The sequence below is a fragment of the Dermacentor silvarum genome, chromosome 3, assembly GCF_013339745.2.
Source record: "Dermacentor silvarum isolate Dsil-2018 chromosome 3, BIME_Dsil_1.4, whole genome shotgun sequence".
Classification (NCBI taxonomy): Eukaryota; Metazoa; Arthropoda; class Arachnida; order Ixodida; family Ixodidae; genus Dermacentor; species Dermacentor silvarum.
The window spans coordinates 174,230,385-174,246,640 of record NC_051156.1 but is presented as its reverse complement, the minus strand read 5'-3'; the positions used below and the strand labels follow the sequence as shown (position 1 = coordinate 174,246,640).

At 47.0% G+C, this 16,256-nt stretch overlaps 1 protein-coding gene and 1 long non-coding RNA gene across 5 annotated transcripts in view; both read right to left on the bottom strand.

Annotated features, from left to right (window-relative positions):
- LOC125944084 (uncharacterized) overlaps positions 1-16,256 on the bottom strand; it is a 465,938-nt gene that overhangs the window by 128,621 nt on the left and 321,061 nt on the right. The gene's annotated exons all lie outside the window — the stretch shown is intronic.
- LOC119446119 (nitric oxide synthase-like protein) overlaps positions 1-16,256 on the bottom strand; it is a 407,352-nt gene that overhangs the window by 128,621 nt on the left and 262,475 nt on the right. The gene's annotated exons all lie outside the window — the stretch shown is intronic.

Sequence of the window (16,256 nt, the reverse complement as noted above, 5' to 3'; positions counted from 1 at the left end):
GCGCGCTAGAGCTGCGAACTCTAAGGTAATACAGAAACACGAAATTCAGCGGCTTTGCTGAGTGTTTTTGCTTTTCCCGCTATACCTCCGTAAACCACATGTCTCGTTGCCGGACCTTTCCGTTGTTCTTTCCCGACCTGAGATATGGGCGACTCCGCCTCTTCGTCCGAGAAAACGTGGGACCACAACCGGCAATGTGAAACGGCAAAGAACCAAGGTCTGCGGCATGTGTTTGCGTCCTCAATGCCTCAACGTTGGGACGTTGACTAATGGGCTACGCATAAAGCCGGAGTCGGCTCGAGAGGGGGCCGAGTTGCATTCGGTACGGTATAGGTGCTGTGCTTTGGCCGACAGTTGACGGAGCACGGAAGACCGTGTTTGCGCATACCTAACGAGCATTCACCCGCTATGCAGGGGTGGTAGATTAACCCTATAAACAGCAGTCTTGCCAAAGCAGACAACTCAGCTTAGTCTGTTCGTAGGACCGGCCATGTTCATAAATGAATTGAAGCTACGAGTACGTGGTCATTCAAGGGAAGGTATCAAGTAATTATTGCTCTATTTTGTTACAACTGAATCGGTGGTGCGGTGTGAGTAATGGTTTACTCTTGTATGGTGTGAGGGCCTGATAAAGCAGTGGTGAGGACGCTGGCGTTGTACTGTGGGAACGTCACGCTGGCGTAGAAATCGTTACAAGTAACCGGGATAACAAGCAATATGTCGGCATGCGAATAGATAGATAGATAGATAGATAGATAGATAGATAGATAGATAGATAGATAGATAGATAGATAGATAGATAGATAGATAGATAGATAGATAGATAGATAGATAGATAGATAGATAGATAGATAGATAGATAGATAGATAGACCTTTGGGTTCTCAATGAATTCAGATTTTTGGCCCACAGCAAAGGTTTGCCGCATCTTGTCTGGGCGATTGCAATCTCTACTGCTCAAGTTATGCATCGGGTGAGTAAGAGAGAGAGAATGATAAATGAGCGGCAGGGAGGTTAAGCAGTGGCGGTATTCTGTAAGAGTCTACCTAGTGGACTGTCCATTTCGGCTGTCGCTGATTGGCTGCTGCTTCACGAGCAGGAAGGAGACTGGCTGGCACCTTCCTGCACATCAAGCAGCAGCCAATCAGCGGCAGCCGAAATAGACAGTCCACTAGGTAGACTTTTACAGAATAACGCCCAGGACTGAGCCCGGGTGGGATCGGGTGAGCAAATGTCGCAAATCGCCTCACCGACGAGGACCTACGCCGAGCCCTTCGGGCCTTTCTTGTGGACACTTCAGCGAAACGCTTGAACGCTCGCTGTTAGAATCTCTAACATTCAACAGTTGTCACGATGTGCTGCTGTGCTAGCTTCAACAACCTAATCTTGCTCGAACTGAGCTTAACGGCATCTTGTTTCCGAAAGGTCGATCGTGCTTCAACTGGATATCAGGCTCACAAAGTTGTGCTTGAATTCTTGACAACCACGGGTCTAGACTCTCGTCTGCAGTGCTGGTATTCTGCGTACGACTGTGTGATGTGTTGTGGTGTGCCTTCCTCGTTGTTCTTCTTTCTTTTATCTTTCTTTTGATATTTTTTCCCCTTTTGAAGCGGATGGGCGTGGTTCACGTACGTTTTAGCAAACAATTGCTTTACATGAATAATAATAATAATAATAATAATAATAATAATAATAATAATAATAATAATAATAATAATAATAATAATAATAATAATAATAATAATAATAATAATAATAATAATATAAAGGTCTTCAAGAGAGAATACTCATTGAAGGCACAGGAATTGATGGCCTCCAGATGTTGTCTCATTTGCTTCTTGTTCTGCGAATTTTAGCGCTGAAGTGAAAAAACAAAGCAAGAGAATGGATTGCCTTGCACATGAGCACGGTGCTGGTGTAGTGACTCGATGTTTTGACTTCTCTCGCGCATTTCATAAACGACCGCAAAATTAAAGAGGGTAGCGGTCTGCAAATCATAGCACAGTTTACAAAGACTCCTCTCGTTCGCCTTATGACCACTCCGGGCTAAACAAGATAAAAAATAAAAATAAAAACATGGCAACATTCGTTCCGAAGCACGACTGCCGCGTCTTTGCCACAGTTGCCCTTTCAACTGCTTCCTTCATTGATCCGCCAAATCGATCGCGATGTCTGCTCCCTAACGACCTTACAGTAAGTGGATGCGGCGATACGTCACGGAAACAAACTTTCTTCACGACGAGAAAACAATTTTCTCAGGCAACGGCGGAAAAAGAGGTTACATGCGAGCAATCAGTGAGATAGCTGGCAAAGGACATAATAGAGGTGAGACTAAGCAAAAACGTGCACTGGGAATTGGAATAGTTTTGGTTGGCGAACTCGCAAACGACGTTGCCACGAGTGCGCAGAACGCCGACACACACACACACACACACACGCGCACACACACACACACACACACACACACACACACACACACACACACACACACACACACACACACACACACACACACACACACACACACACACACACACACACACACACACACACACACACACACACACACACACACACACACACACACACACACACACACACACACACACACACACACACACGCACACGCACACGCACACGCACACACACACACACACACACACACACACACACACACACACACACACGCACGCACACAAACTGTAAAGCTACACGTGCACGCACACACTCGCGTCACAGCGCAAGCACAGACAAGACACAGACACAGCGAAACCCCCAAATACAGGTACATAACAAACAACAACCACAAAACCACAAGAGCGCGGACGCAAGAGTGCGCGCTGCAATGCGAGCCTGCAAAAAGAGACTCGAAAGCGATCCCGCAGGTCAGGGGAAGCACCAAAGCGAATTGTTCCTTCCGTTCCGCTCTCATTCTTGAAGCCGCTCCGGAAGGAAGCGTCAGGGAAGAAGGAAGTACTCTCGCAGCGAACCGAGGACAAGGAACCCGGGCTTCAGCAGGCCCGCGGCTCGGAAGCCGCTGCGCGTGCACGACTGGCCTGTATACCGCGCAGCGATGATCGAAGCCCGTCGCAGGATGTTTGTCCCGGGATGACTGAGGGAGAGAACCCTGCCCTCACTCTTCCCTTTCCTCCACATCATCGGACAAGCAAGTCGCGCGCCCCTGCACGCGAATGGGGCGCAAAATTGGATTAACAATTAACCGCCAATTTGCGGATGGTGGCTGGAGTTTGGGAAACAAGTGTTCTGTCTTTTTGTCTCGCGCGCCACTATTTAATCGTGTGGTATGGGACGCCTTTCTCAGCAGTTTCCCGGTAGTGGTCAGTGTATGTGTATTTTGACCAGTTCCACTGTAATGGTGTATACTTTTTGTTGTTCTTAATGTTTAAACTTTGGCCATCGAATCCAAGAAACAAAGAAGTCCTAATTGACGGCGGTTCACGGCAGCTTTCCCGAGTCAAGCGTACGAGACGAATCGGAAAATCTTTGAGCGCACATGACCGAAAATTGCCTTCGCCTATCGATACGGTACGGCGATGCCCTCCTCTTCAATTCCTTTCGTTTAAGTTCTTCGATGAGACGCGTTTAAATCAACGTTCGCGCCGGTACGAGGCTCTTGCGTTTTACCGCCTCTACGTTTTCCAAATTTTCGCGAACGACCAGATTCACGAGTGCCATGCTATACAAACGCGTCGCTCTTGCACACGGAAACCGGTGACGTACTGCACCGTCTATACAAACACATCAGTGCGAGCCCATGACTTGGTTTTCACGTGACAAGTTTCTCTGCGATTTCAAGTATTCACGAGTGCAGTTATTGACTTAATTAAGAGTGAACATAAATGTTACGAAAAGGAAGAATAAATGCGCTGCCACTAACACTTACACTTAGCTATTATTTAAGTTTTCTGAGGGTGCCCTGGATTCCATTATATTAAAGTATTAACATGCCTATTACTTGAATTAAATATACAAGCCACAGCAACGTACGTGCATGCCGTCAGAATCTTGCACCACAGGTTTTTCCATGATGGTCACCGTACATAGGATTGAGGTTCAATTTGAATTTCAGTTGTGTAATATATACGAATAAAATATATTATAAATAGCAACGCATAAAACAGCGTTGCGAGAAATGGATAAATTAGAAGAATGTCTAGCAGTCGAGCACTCTTAAGCACAGGTCTGGTTCAGAACAACATGTTATGGCCCTGAGTCACCTCGTATTCGTATACAAGTGACTTGCGTTACAAGGTATACATTTTCTCAAAATTGAGAAAAAAACATGATCGTTAATGTGACGGCTGATTTTTACAGTGTACTATAGGTCTGTATACGTTCCACACGTATACGTATACATGAAGGCTTGTCGTAAGTGACAATGTGAACCTAACGCTTCTTTTGGCTTAAGTGAAGCGCATCATTAGCCGCAGCAGCAATGTGCCATGTTTTTTTATCGATTCAAGCAAATATATTCTTCAGGTTTCTTTAGATTTTTTTTTCACGTCCCATCAAAGTTTATTTTGGAAGGGTTACTACTGTACTGTTCTTTCTGCGTTCCTTCTGAACAAACCGCATGTAAAAGATTCCAGTGTCCCGGCTCTATAGCTTAAGCCTTGCTCTTCCTTTATTTAAAAAAAAGTTATAGGATTAGCTGTATGCGTAAGTCTATGACGTGATGGAACGCAGAAATGCAGAATATAGTGCAGGACTGTCGTTATAGAATAATGCGCTCTCTAGTAATTCAGTCTTTGTTTGTTTTGCAGGTAACGGAACTATCTGCATCAGGCTCACCTAACAAACTCTCAAAGTGTCCTCCATGTATAGCTAAGGCTCCGAAGCAGTAGACTATTCAATGGTACATTTACCGCTCGCGTATCAAAATGGTCAGTATTAGTAACGCTTACAATCACAGCTCTTTATATCATGACCATGGTTCTTTATCATGACTATATGCTGCGTTGTCAGGAGCTCCGCATGAAGCACGCCGAGGCTTGTCAGCAGTCATGTCTTATTTCATACCTTCAAGTCGTCAACGGACTACATTCATCGCTGAAACTTCTATGACAGGTTATTATAATTAGCGACATTTAGCTAGAACTGCTAAGTGAATCTTCTTCAGTTATCAAACAAGATCGCACTAGCACTTTTGGAACCTGCGCCTACCTTCACCGTTTCTTTAAGCACTGGTTAGTTTTGTCATCGCATATAGAATAAGTACGATGGATGTTCATAAAACACCCATGTGTTGTTTATTTACTTTATTTGATCTATTGAGTGCTTTATTAGTTTTACTGAGTCTTGTAGGACTGCCTGTCTGAGCCTGCCAGGTAGGTCTTCCTTCTCGGCAGAATATCCTCATTTCTGTTCTGAGCTCTTCGGTTTTAACACACTGCGCTGAACCGCTTTCCTATCGCTTTTCGCTATTTTCTATGCGGGCAAGCCATCGCCCCAAATAAATGTTTTCTGCTTCTTCTTATTGGATATTTTCCGGCCGTTATATCATCGAAAGCACAAAAGGATCCCTCATCCTGCAAACAGAAAGACGCCCACGCATTATCCTTTTCACAATCCTTTCTCGGCCGCACACGCTTCTTCTTTCCGATTACATTGAATTTATCACAGTATAATGACTTCCGCCACGTCTATATAACTAAATAACCTAAAACCGGCTCAAGACTTCTCTAGATAACTCCCTTGTCACTCCTCCTCCTCCCCCTCTCCCTTCCCCTGCACTAATTTTGCTGCCAATTCGCGCCATGACAATTACCTTCCTCGCCACAACAGTGGGCAGAGGCATATAGAAAAATCCCGTAATACCCTGTCTTGTCTTGCTTAGTTGAGAGCTATGCTTAGGTGACATGTAACGGGATAAAATAGTGTCAGTTTAATGGGCTTGGCAGTTCATAAGCTCCTTATAAGCTTGTGCCGTACGTGGACTATAGTATTGCTGGCAGACTCACGGTGAGAGACGGGTGCCTTAATGAAGAAAAAAGAAACCTAAATTCTTTTTAGCCGGGGCTTATTCGCTGCGGATTTTTGCGGGCTGTCGACCAGATGCAGCAAGATTATAGCGTCAAAATTTGGCACATTTTTTTTTCCTTCAGAACATCGTAAGGGAAAAAACAGTTTTAATAACTTTTCTACAAGGGGACACCCAAAGGGCGAGTTGCGTGTAAGAAATGTTGTTCTTTTTTTCGTAAATGCAGCACGTAGCGAAGTGCACGTAATCACGAGAATATAAGTCTTCTCACAAGTATTTACCAGCGATGACGCACGAAAACAAGCTAGTATTCTCTTATTAGACAGTCGACAGAAGGTGTCGCGGAGATGGCAACGTCATCCATGCAAGCAACGTCATCATGCAAGCAACGTCATCCGTACACACCGTGTGTCCCCAGCTAACGTTAGCCAAGCTCTTTAAAGAAAAAGAAAATGAAGACACGGTGCAACATACGATTATAAGTCCAACGGTGTTCGGTCTTCAGAGGTCTTACTACTGCACACCGTAGCTCTTAAAATCGTATCTTGCACTGTACTTTTAATTTTTTTTCTTTGAACAATTTGGCTAACGTTAGCTGGGACGTACGGTAGTGACATGCGGACATATACGGTAATGGTCTAAAATCACGACGTTCTTGGTTTCATTCAGTACAGTGAGAAATCGAATACATTATCTAAGAATATGTTTAAGCGCGCAACAGGAAGGCAGTGCGAGGATTAAAAGGGGTCCTTTCCTATTGCGTGATTTGAGACGTTTTCTCGCTGTGCAAAGATGGCATGAAAATTAAATTAATTAATTATGGGGTTTTAGGCGCCAAAACTATGATCTGGTTATGAGGCACGCCGTAGTGGGGGACTCCGGAATAATTTGGATATGGTGTTAGGCTGCTAAGCATGAGGTCGCGGGATCGAATCCCGGCCACGGCGGCCGCATTCCGATGGGGGCGCAATGCGTAAACACCCGTGAACTTAGGTTTAGGTGCACGTTGAAGAACCCCAGGTGGTGGCATGAAAATGTCATCTTTGAGGATATGACGAGATTGCGCAGAACACATTCTGCGCCAATGTTCATCCTCCCACTGGCAACGATATGCTCTGCATGCTAGTCTCATACGTTCAGACGACAGTCCGTCCTGGGAAGCAAAGATCCCGAGACATTTGGCTTAACAATTCTAGCATACGTGAGGCCGCAAAAAAGCGCTCATGCGTCTCTTGAAGGCAATCGGAATATACGAGTGCTTGTTAAGGAACATTCGTCTGTGCGTGTGCGCAGACTGACTTTCATTCTATCGTCTTTCTTTTCGCCTTCCTCACTTGTAGGGTAGTCAACCGGACGCTATGACGGCGGACTTCCTATGCTTTCTTTTCCCGTTTCTCTAAACCATTTTTTATTGCCGAGCGCCAGAAGAAGTGGCAGTTCACGTTCGGTTAATTTCGCTATTTATTTCACAAGAGGGCAAAAGTGCTTGCCTTCGCGCCCGTGACTGTGTCTAAACAACCTCCTCCATTCGTATTTGGGCCCCGCCACGTTGGCTATATAAGGGGCGACGTGGCATTGTACTGCTTCACGAATTTAATCAGACCACTCAATTATACAGGGTATCTCTTATACCAGGAGTTGTTCCTGAACGTGAAATCCAATCAATTGGTCAATTGAATATTAATTACTAATTATTTACCACCCAGCTGATTATTTACAAAGCTTACTGATTTATTAAATCAGTAAGCTTTGTTTTTAACTAAATTTATTCGCTAAATTAAGTAAGTTAATTTACTAATTTAACAAGCGCTATATATTTGTTACAGAGTAATTAGTTACTTAATAATTTGCCAAATAGTAAAGAATTGCTACATTTACTTCTAATTAAATCATTCTGCAGCCGTACTTTTAGGCGAAGTGCTATGGAATCACAGAATACAGCGGTGCAAGCACTGTATGATGAGTCGTAGGATTCATTTTTCCGCTGTGCGGCGCTTTTATAGTTTGTAGAATCGTTCCATAGCGCCTAGCTTATCGCTGTAAATTGAGAATTTCTGCATGAGATGCATGTACTTCTGTCACCGCATTATCGTGTGTAGTATCGATCCGATAACAGCAGCGGTGGGGCCGACAAATTGTGAGCTTGTTGTCGACCAGCGAAAACATTTGAGTGTTGTTCGACTCGGTCGAAGAAGTAAATATTGTGTTTATGGAGGTCACGTGAACACTGATGCTCCGAGGACAGTATTTGCAACGACAGCGTAGTAGCACACGGCAATAATAGCTCTGCGCGCTCTGTCTAAATATAGCCACGCGCGATGTCGCCTACAAGCATTTCAGTTCCTAGATAAATGTCTCGATATCGCGCTTATATGACGGGAAGGTCACATGCACCTGAAGCTAAACCTCTTTGACTTTCTGGCGAGTGATTCTGGCTATCCGCGTATATTGTTCTATACCGCTTATCCGAGACGGACATTCCCCAATACTGTGACGACTACCTAAGTTAAGCACACGCACTCACGCACGTACAACATAAATAAAGTACACACACACACACACACACACACACACACACACACACACACCACACCACCACACACACACACACACACACACACACACACACACACACACACACACACACACACACACACACACACACACACACACACACACACACACACATATTCCAGAAATTGATATGATACATCTCGTTATCCATCCATGTATCGTTTATATTTCACCGACAAGAGCGCAACCGGAAGAACAGGTGGCACCTACGCCAAGCGCCGAAAAATGCTGCGAACTTTTCGATGTGTGGTAATCGATCTCTTTCCACGGTTTAGCTCGTTTCCTGCCCCGAAGCCACCTCGCCGTAGCCCGAACAAATTGCGGCGACTGAGAAACAAAAGGCGGCACGTCCCTCGTTGTTTCCCAGGCCGTTTCTATCAGACCGGCCGCGCCGACACAGGCAACACGGTCGGTCGGGCTCACGTGAGCGCGCACTCGATAGAAGGTGAAATGAGACGCCTGTCGTCTCTACCGACTGGGTTCCCCCGCCACCACATGTCGACGACAGGCCACCGACGGGGTCGCGTCCTTTCGCGTGCGGCTTTCCGGGGATTGCATTAGGCGAGAGAAAAACAAGTGGCTCAACAAAGGGTGGAATCGCTTAGCGCATCTCGCCTGTATATAGTATACCGTAGTTGTAACAACTGTGGCGTCACAATAACTATAGATAGCATTGTGCAGCCCGCTCGAGTTAGCGTTGACGAACAATGGTCTCCTCGTGTTGTGGTGGCCGACGGGGGAGGGAGGCTGCAAATAGCTACACGGAATTAATAGGCAGTGTATGAATGTGTGATCTCTACAGCCAGGTAGATCGAGAAAAGAAAGAGAAAAAAAGCGGGCAAGTTTGCGCTTCGTCGTGCAAAGCTTAGGCACAGCGAAAGTGTCAATTCTCATGTCTTACTGGCTGCTACGGCTAGGTATTAACTTGGTTGCTGCTAGGTCTTAACTTGGTTTAACTTAACTACGCATGTAGGGAAGGTATTCTCGAGCGATCATTTTCGGAGGTACAGTGGTGAGGACTATTAGGGTGAACACCTTATTAGTATTCACGAGCCTGTAGCAGTTGATGTTTAGCACATAATAAAGAAAACTATTATTTCTTTTATCGGCATCATCATTAGGAGTCGTATTCGACACATTTCCCCCTTAAATTGGAAGGTATGTTGAAGTTATACCAACTTGAATACTAATTAGGTGTTCACCCTAACAGTGCTCACCACTGTACCTTCGCTTTCGCGACATTTCGCGTGACTAGCGCTGGACGCGTGGGCGCCTACGAGTGACAGCGTTACTGGCATGCCACAAACGCAGGCAGGCAGGAGCCGTGTCTGTGTCGGGCGAAGTGAGCGCGCACCTGCGCCGGTGGTTACTAGGCAACGCAATGTGACGTCATCGCTAAGACTTTGGCACATGCGTGGCTAGGCAACAGGGGCGGCGCCGGCAGCCGCTCTGCACGTTGCCTCGTTGGTGTTGCTACAATTTGTTTCTCTCTCTTTCTCGCTCTCATTTTCTATTTCCCTCTCCCGAGCATTGCCCGCGCCGCGCGCATGCTCTCCTTCCCTCTCCTTAACGTCCCATGTCAAGGCAACATGTGCACGGCACGGCACGGAGAGGAGGCGAGGCGAGGCACACGCCGCTCCTCGAGGTGGTTGCTAGGCAACGCAGTGACGTAGTAGCTCGGCGAGGTTTTGTGACAGCAGGCGCCACTTTTTACGGTTAGCTAGAACAGCTTCCCTGTTAAAAAAGAAGAAAAAAAAAACTAGCGAAAGAAGTTACACGGGTCACAATCGGTAACAAGGAATTGTGTGTGCCGTTGAATGGCGCAGATTTTTTTGTAGATAAAGCTCTTCGTAGAGGTCATTGAGAAGTGACACCTGCAAGACATGTGGAAAGTCACCGGCATTGGTTACAGTTAACCGAAAAACAACGTAAATAAGTGATAGAGCTTGAGGATTTCGTATCGTGAGCAGCTATAATGCTGATAGCAGAAACGATCAAGAGAGAGAAAGCAGGGAAAGGAAAAGTAGAGAGGTTTACAATGTGAGAGGGCTGGCGAGCACTTTTCTGTGCCACGTACAACATGCAGGCTTCAAGGTAAGCGTTGCGGTACGTGCTTCATTACCTCGTGAGAAGCAAAACAAAACTGTTCAGAAACATTGCATTATACGTAATCGCATTGTATACGGTCGCGTTCAAAAGATACTTCGAGAGGTCGACATAAGCCCACATTATGGGTAAGCGCGGATCAATTTTGCTACCTTTCTTCAATTTCAAACGACTACTGCTCCGCTTTTATGAAAGAGGCACACTTTACCTGGCTCTCCTCGACAGGCGATAGACCCACGTAGGGTGCCTACATGCAAAACAGCACACAGCGTTGCATGTAGGCGCTCTAGACCCACGTAGGGAGCCTAGCGCTTGCATGTAGGTTCCTTAGACCCACGCTTTCCGCAGCGACAACAATACGCAGTGGCGGAGCTCACCCGAACACATATTATATAGACTGCACAATGGCTGCGTCGGCGATTATGCGCGCATTATTGGCCCGCTTATCCCGACACACCCGACAACCTGTCACCGTTCGCGGAGCATACGCTCAGATAAACACTTATTCACGCAGGCAGCACGATCGACGCGTCCTCGTTGTTGGTGGTATACACAGAGAAGCAATAAAATAAATAAATATATCAGCAAAACTGCGAAACAACGTGCGCACTTAGTGCGTCTGCCAGCAAGAGAAACCTGCGCTCCCCTCACTGTTGACAAAATAAACAACCAAGAGCAACGACATTTTCAGTGACAAGCAAACACACAAACAATCAATCAATCAAACAAACAAACAAACGAAACACACGGATGAACTGTGATTACGGGAGAAGAAGGTTTTGCACATAGAGCACCATGCTCCCATATGCCCTTGTTGTGATTGTTCCTTTTGCCTTCCTTGATTCATTCATTTGCCCCGTTTTTCTATTTGGGGCCCAGGAGTCGCGGCCGCGGAAGGTATATACATAACGGCCGCTACAGTTTCCGGCGAGCACAAATAAAGAAGAATGCGACCCTCTCGTCGTTCCAGCTCCAATCTCCCCGCTTTTTCTCGCGCACCCGAGGCAAACAGTACGCGCGCCGCGTACGTGTTTGTGTGGACTCGCGGAGGCAAATACATTTCCTCGCGCTTTTGCGATGGTGCAAACGGCGATACAGTGAACGGTAAACGCTGAGGGACGACGCGACACTTACTATGCACCGCGGCTCGATCACACTCGCTCGCTCACGCACACAGCAAACATGGCGCTCGACGCGGAGGAGAGCATGAGGAGAGCGTGAGGAGAGGAAGAGGAGGAGAAGGCGGTGGTGGAAGAGAACGTGCGTGCCGACGCACGCAAATGCGGCTGCCGTGCGGCCGCCGTGCCCTGCTCTGTCACATATATAAGACACCCCGGGTCGAGAGCTTCGCCTCGCGATCAGCAAAACCCTCTCCCACTGCCTCTTCCTCCCTTCCCGCAACTTTCACCGCTGCGCCGTATATACGTATGCAGAGCGCACGAGCGCTCGCGTGGTTTTCGCGGTATCGGCCTTATTGACAGTTTCCGAGGTTTCTTATCGGCGCCGGCGCGCTCTTCTTCCTCTTCATAACCCCCCTCGCCTCCACCCCAGTCAACACTTCCAAACCGGCTGCGAGAAAGAGCGTCGGGTAACGTTCAATTGCGAGAGGTCGCGATTGAAGCTTATCCACAGCTTCCGCCCCTATCCCTCTCTCTCTCTTTTCTTTATTGCTACTCAATATATATATTTTTTTCAATATCGTTCCGTTACTCTGGAAAACGGCAAATACGCGCATAACGAAAGCACGTAAAACGCGCTGAAGAAGCGCGCAAGCGAGCGCCACTGGTGTTGTTTGTAAATCAGTGGGCGTCAAGCGAGGAATGAAACTGCGAAGAAGAAACCGCGCCGATCGGACCCGGGAGACGCAAGGGGGAGGGAAGTGATCATTTCTCAAAGAAGAAGAAGAAGAAATACTTTCTCCAGCGTGTGAAGCGCGCGACGCGGCGGGACTGTCGCGGCACAGCCAGAGCCACAGTCGGGATGCAAATGCCCGCTGGGTTCGTCGTGCGTCGCGCGACGGGGGTGTGTTTCGCCCCCCCCCCCCCCCCCCCCCTCCCGAGCTATCGTTCTTCCCGACTGCTGAACTCGGTTCTGGCTGTATACAGCACGTACGCGCGCGATAGTCTTTCTTTGCTCACGCTGTATACCCTTCTTGCGTGTTATTTTTCACACAATTCCTTGCTTCTATCTCTTCTTTCTCTGTCTCTCTCTTTCTCAGACGATGGCGCATTCGGCCGGAAGAATCAGAGGGCTGTTTTCTTTCTTTCCCCGGACGCTTCCTTTTTCCCCAACGCAGACACTCCCTTTCCCCCATATATCACTTACCCCCTTTTTCCTTCCCTCATTTTCATTCTAAATTGTCAAGTGCCCTCTCCCACATCTCCCCACATGTCCCCATCTCTCGGATTTACTTCCCTTTCCACCGACGTCGGTGAGTGCGTTTTTGGCGCGGCGTATGGATGGCGAGGTTCACACTGGGGGCACATGCATTTCTCCAGGCGTGACAGCACGTTGGTGTGCCAGATGTAAGTTTTGGAGACCAGACGCGCCCGGCGAGATGCATGCGAGATGCGTGGCGCCCACGAAATGTCACACCTCTCTCTGTTTTCGTTGAGTTTCCTTTTTGTTAAATTGTGCGCTTGCTGGCTGGTGGTCGGTCGCAACCGACCGACGAGCTGCGGAGAGAAAGACAAGGGCACGTGTAGAGTAAAAATTCTTCAAAACTTTAATAAATTCCTGTTTTTTTCCTTCTTCGTTCTTTCTTGAATTCTATGATATCTTCTCCTCTTGACTGCCACGCGTGGAAAAGAGCCAGAACAAGAGAAGTTCCTGCCCTCTTACGGTTACATATAGTGCATTCTGGTTGATTTCGTTTCCTTTCTTTTCATTTCTTCGTGCGTTTCGTTGGTTTTCTGAAGTCTGTCATTTGTTTCCTTCGCTGCTTTTTCGTCTGCGCGGAGGAAAGGATCCGGAGAATAAAAGAAAGTAGTAAGATGGGAACACGCAGCGAAATGTCAGCGTACCTCGGGAGCCTCCCCCCCCCCCCCCCCCCCCCCATCTCCCTTGAGGTTTCGCAAAGCCCAGCACAAGAAAAGGGCTTGTTCGCAGCATTGAAAGTGCTCTATTTCGGGAAAGACTACGCTCAGGTGTTAGGACCATTTTTTTATCCACGTGCAAAATGGTGGAAATGCAGGTATGGCCGCTCCGTTTGACATGTATTTTTTATTGTCACAAACAGAGCGCCACAGAAGCCACCGCTCAAAAGCATGGGGTAAAAAGCAGTTGGGGCAACCGTTGGCTTGGAACCTCCAACCATAAAATATATATACATGCGTCTCCCACCAAGGAGAAGTTGAGGCGATAAAATAACACGCACTTTAAATCAGGTGTTAGCTGAGTAGGCTGCTTGGTTTGTGGATTACCGCGATTTGACTGCCGTTGAAGTAGCACATGTGTACGCGAGCGCAGCTCCAATATTATTTAGCCTGCGAGAGTCTTGTATCGGTGATAGAGCTTCGTCAGACCGCAGCCTCCTGAAAATTCCCAAGCTTTACAAAAAGTAAGTCTGTAGATTTAAATGAAACGACGCCTTTTTCTCCCTAGTTGCTCTACGCGTAGCACGCAAACGCTTAGCTATACAGGCGGTGCCTGATACATTGTCTCGAGGCATGCGCAGGAGCGATATAGAGAACGACTGCCTGCACTTCCATGGGACGTATTCTGCAACGATAACTTTCGGCAGTAGTATCGCCTCGGCTACAGTATCGCCTCCAGGCGTGCGCTGACTGGCTGGTTGAGCAAAATCGGATGATCTGATTGGCTGGTTGAGCACTAAGTCACGCGAAGGCGCTAGTATCGCGGAGGTGATCGCAGAATACGCCCCCATTTGTGTGCAGAGACGTCGACGGGAGGGTGGACCGACGTTCAAGCTTTAGGAAAATGTTACTGTCTATATTAGGCCTGTCTATTACCCTCGCGGCTTATTCGGAGCGTATGTTTTTGAGTGTTTATCAAGGGTAATCCTCGGTAATCGCATTATGCGTGCTCTGCAACTCAGCATTTGACCTTTTGCTACGTAATGTTTTGCGCTACACGTGTACAGTATGTCATACAGACTGCAACTATAAGCCTTTACAGAATAGTTCACACTTATAACTCGTATTCAGGAATGCATCTTAATTTGTAGCCCATGCTTGACTTGATATAAATGACGCCTTCCGTGAACAGGCCCAAGACGCGCATAGCGTTTCCTTCGGTGAGTTTACGATGGGCGTCATTTAAGTCAAGTTAAGCGTGGGCTTCAAGGTAAGATGCATTTCTGAATACGGGGGTTAATGTGTACATCAAACAAATAACCAATGACTATAAGGCACGATCTGTGAGAAAGTCACGAGGTAGTCGACTTGCACGCATAGGTCGGCTATACTCATGAGTCGGCTCGTTTAGATTCACTCAGACTCACACTAATCCGTGAGCCTGATTTGAGCTCGAGTGAGTCCTGCGGGGTGTTGGTGTGAGTCTGAGTTGCAAAAGTGTGAACAGTTGGGCTTGTTCATTTAGATGTCTGAACGGACTCATAGATGACGTATCCGCCTCGGTAAGTTACCCAGGTAGCCGGGGTCTTAATTAATTACGCTTCAAACAACTCGTTGGCCCGTATAGATCACTTTGCGTTGAAAAACTAAACCGAACCCCAAGAACGACTGAGACGCTTTGTTATCCAACGGCCGGGATGAAATATATTTTTATTTCACTCTTATTAACCTGAGTTATGAGTTCGTCGAAGTGAGAAGAAGTACAGGCGTGTGTTTGATTTTTAATGAGTCTAGCTGAGTCCTAGTAGACATGAGTCCGAGTGATTCGAACTCAGTCCTAGAAAGGGCGAGTCTGCATCAGTCGAAATGAGTCCAAGTGGATTTGTAAGTCCAAGTGAGCCGTGGTGAGTGTGGGTGGGCAAGAACTGTAGTTCGAGTCAGAGCCCGCATTGGTCACATTTCTAATGAGTCCGAGTCCCAGTGGGTGCGGATGAGCCTGACATTGAAGCGTCTGCGTGAATTCCGTTTATTTTGCTGGCGCAAGTTTGCATCTGCTCAGCAAAAAATGACACTTTGTTAGCCTGCTCAGGAACATTTTCCTGAGTTTGTGCTTGTGCGTTTTAGAACTTGTGTCAGTGTATATTTCTGTAATCTTTGCTTATAACACACTCGTAATATTAAGCATAGTTAGGCGAGAAACTAGAAGTTGCCAGCACCAGCTACTGCAGCCAAGATATGCTTAAATACAGATAATAAAAGAAGGAAAAGGGAAATGTGCACTGAAATTTTCGCGTAAGTACGACAACCTATACCAGTATGCGGGACAGAGAACATATCTCGAATCAAGTATAACGCCAGCTCTTGAAGGTGACACATGACCATTGTAGAGATGTCATTCACTAGACATGCCCACTGCTACAGTTCCCTTATCGGGATCAATGGCGTAGTTGAGAGTAGATGCTGAGAAACGGAGGAACCTGACAATCAATTGCTTAGGCTCCGTTCCGCTCTCAAATGCAAAACGAGTGCTATTCGCGCATT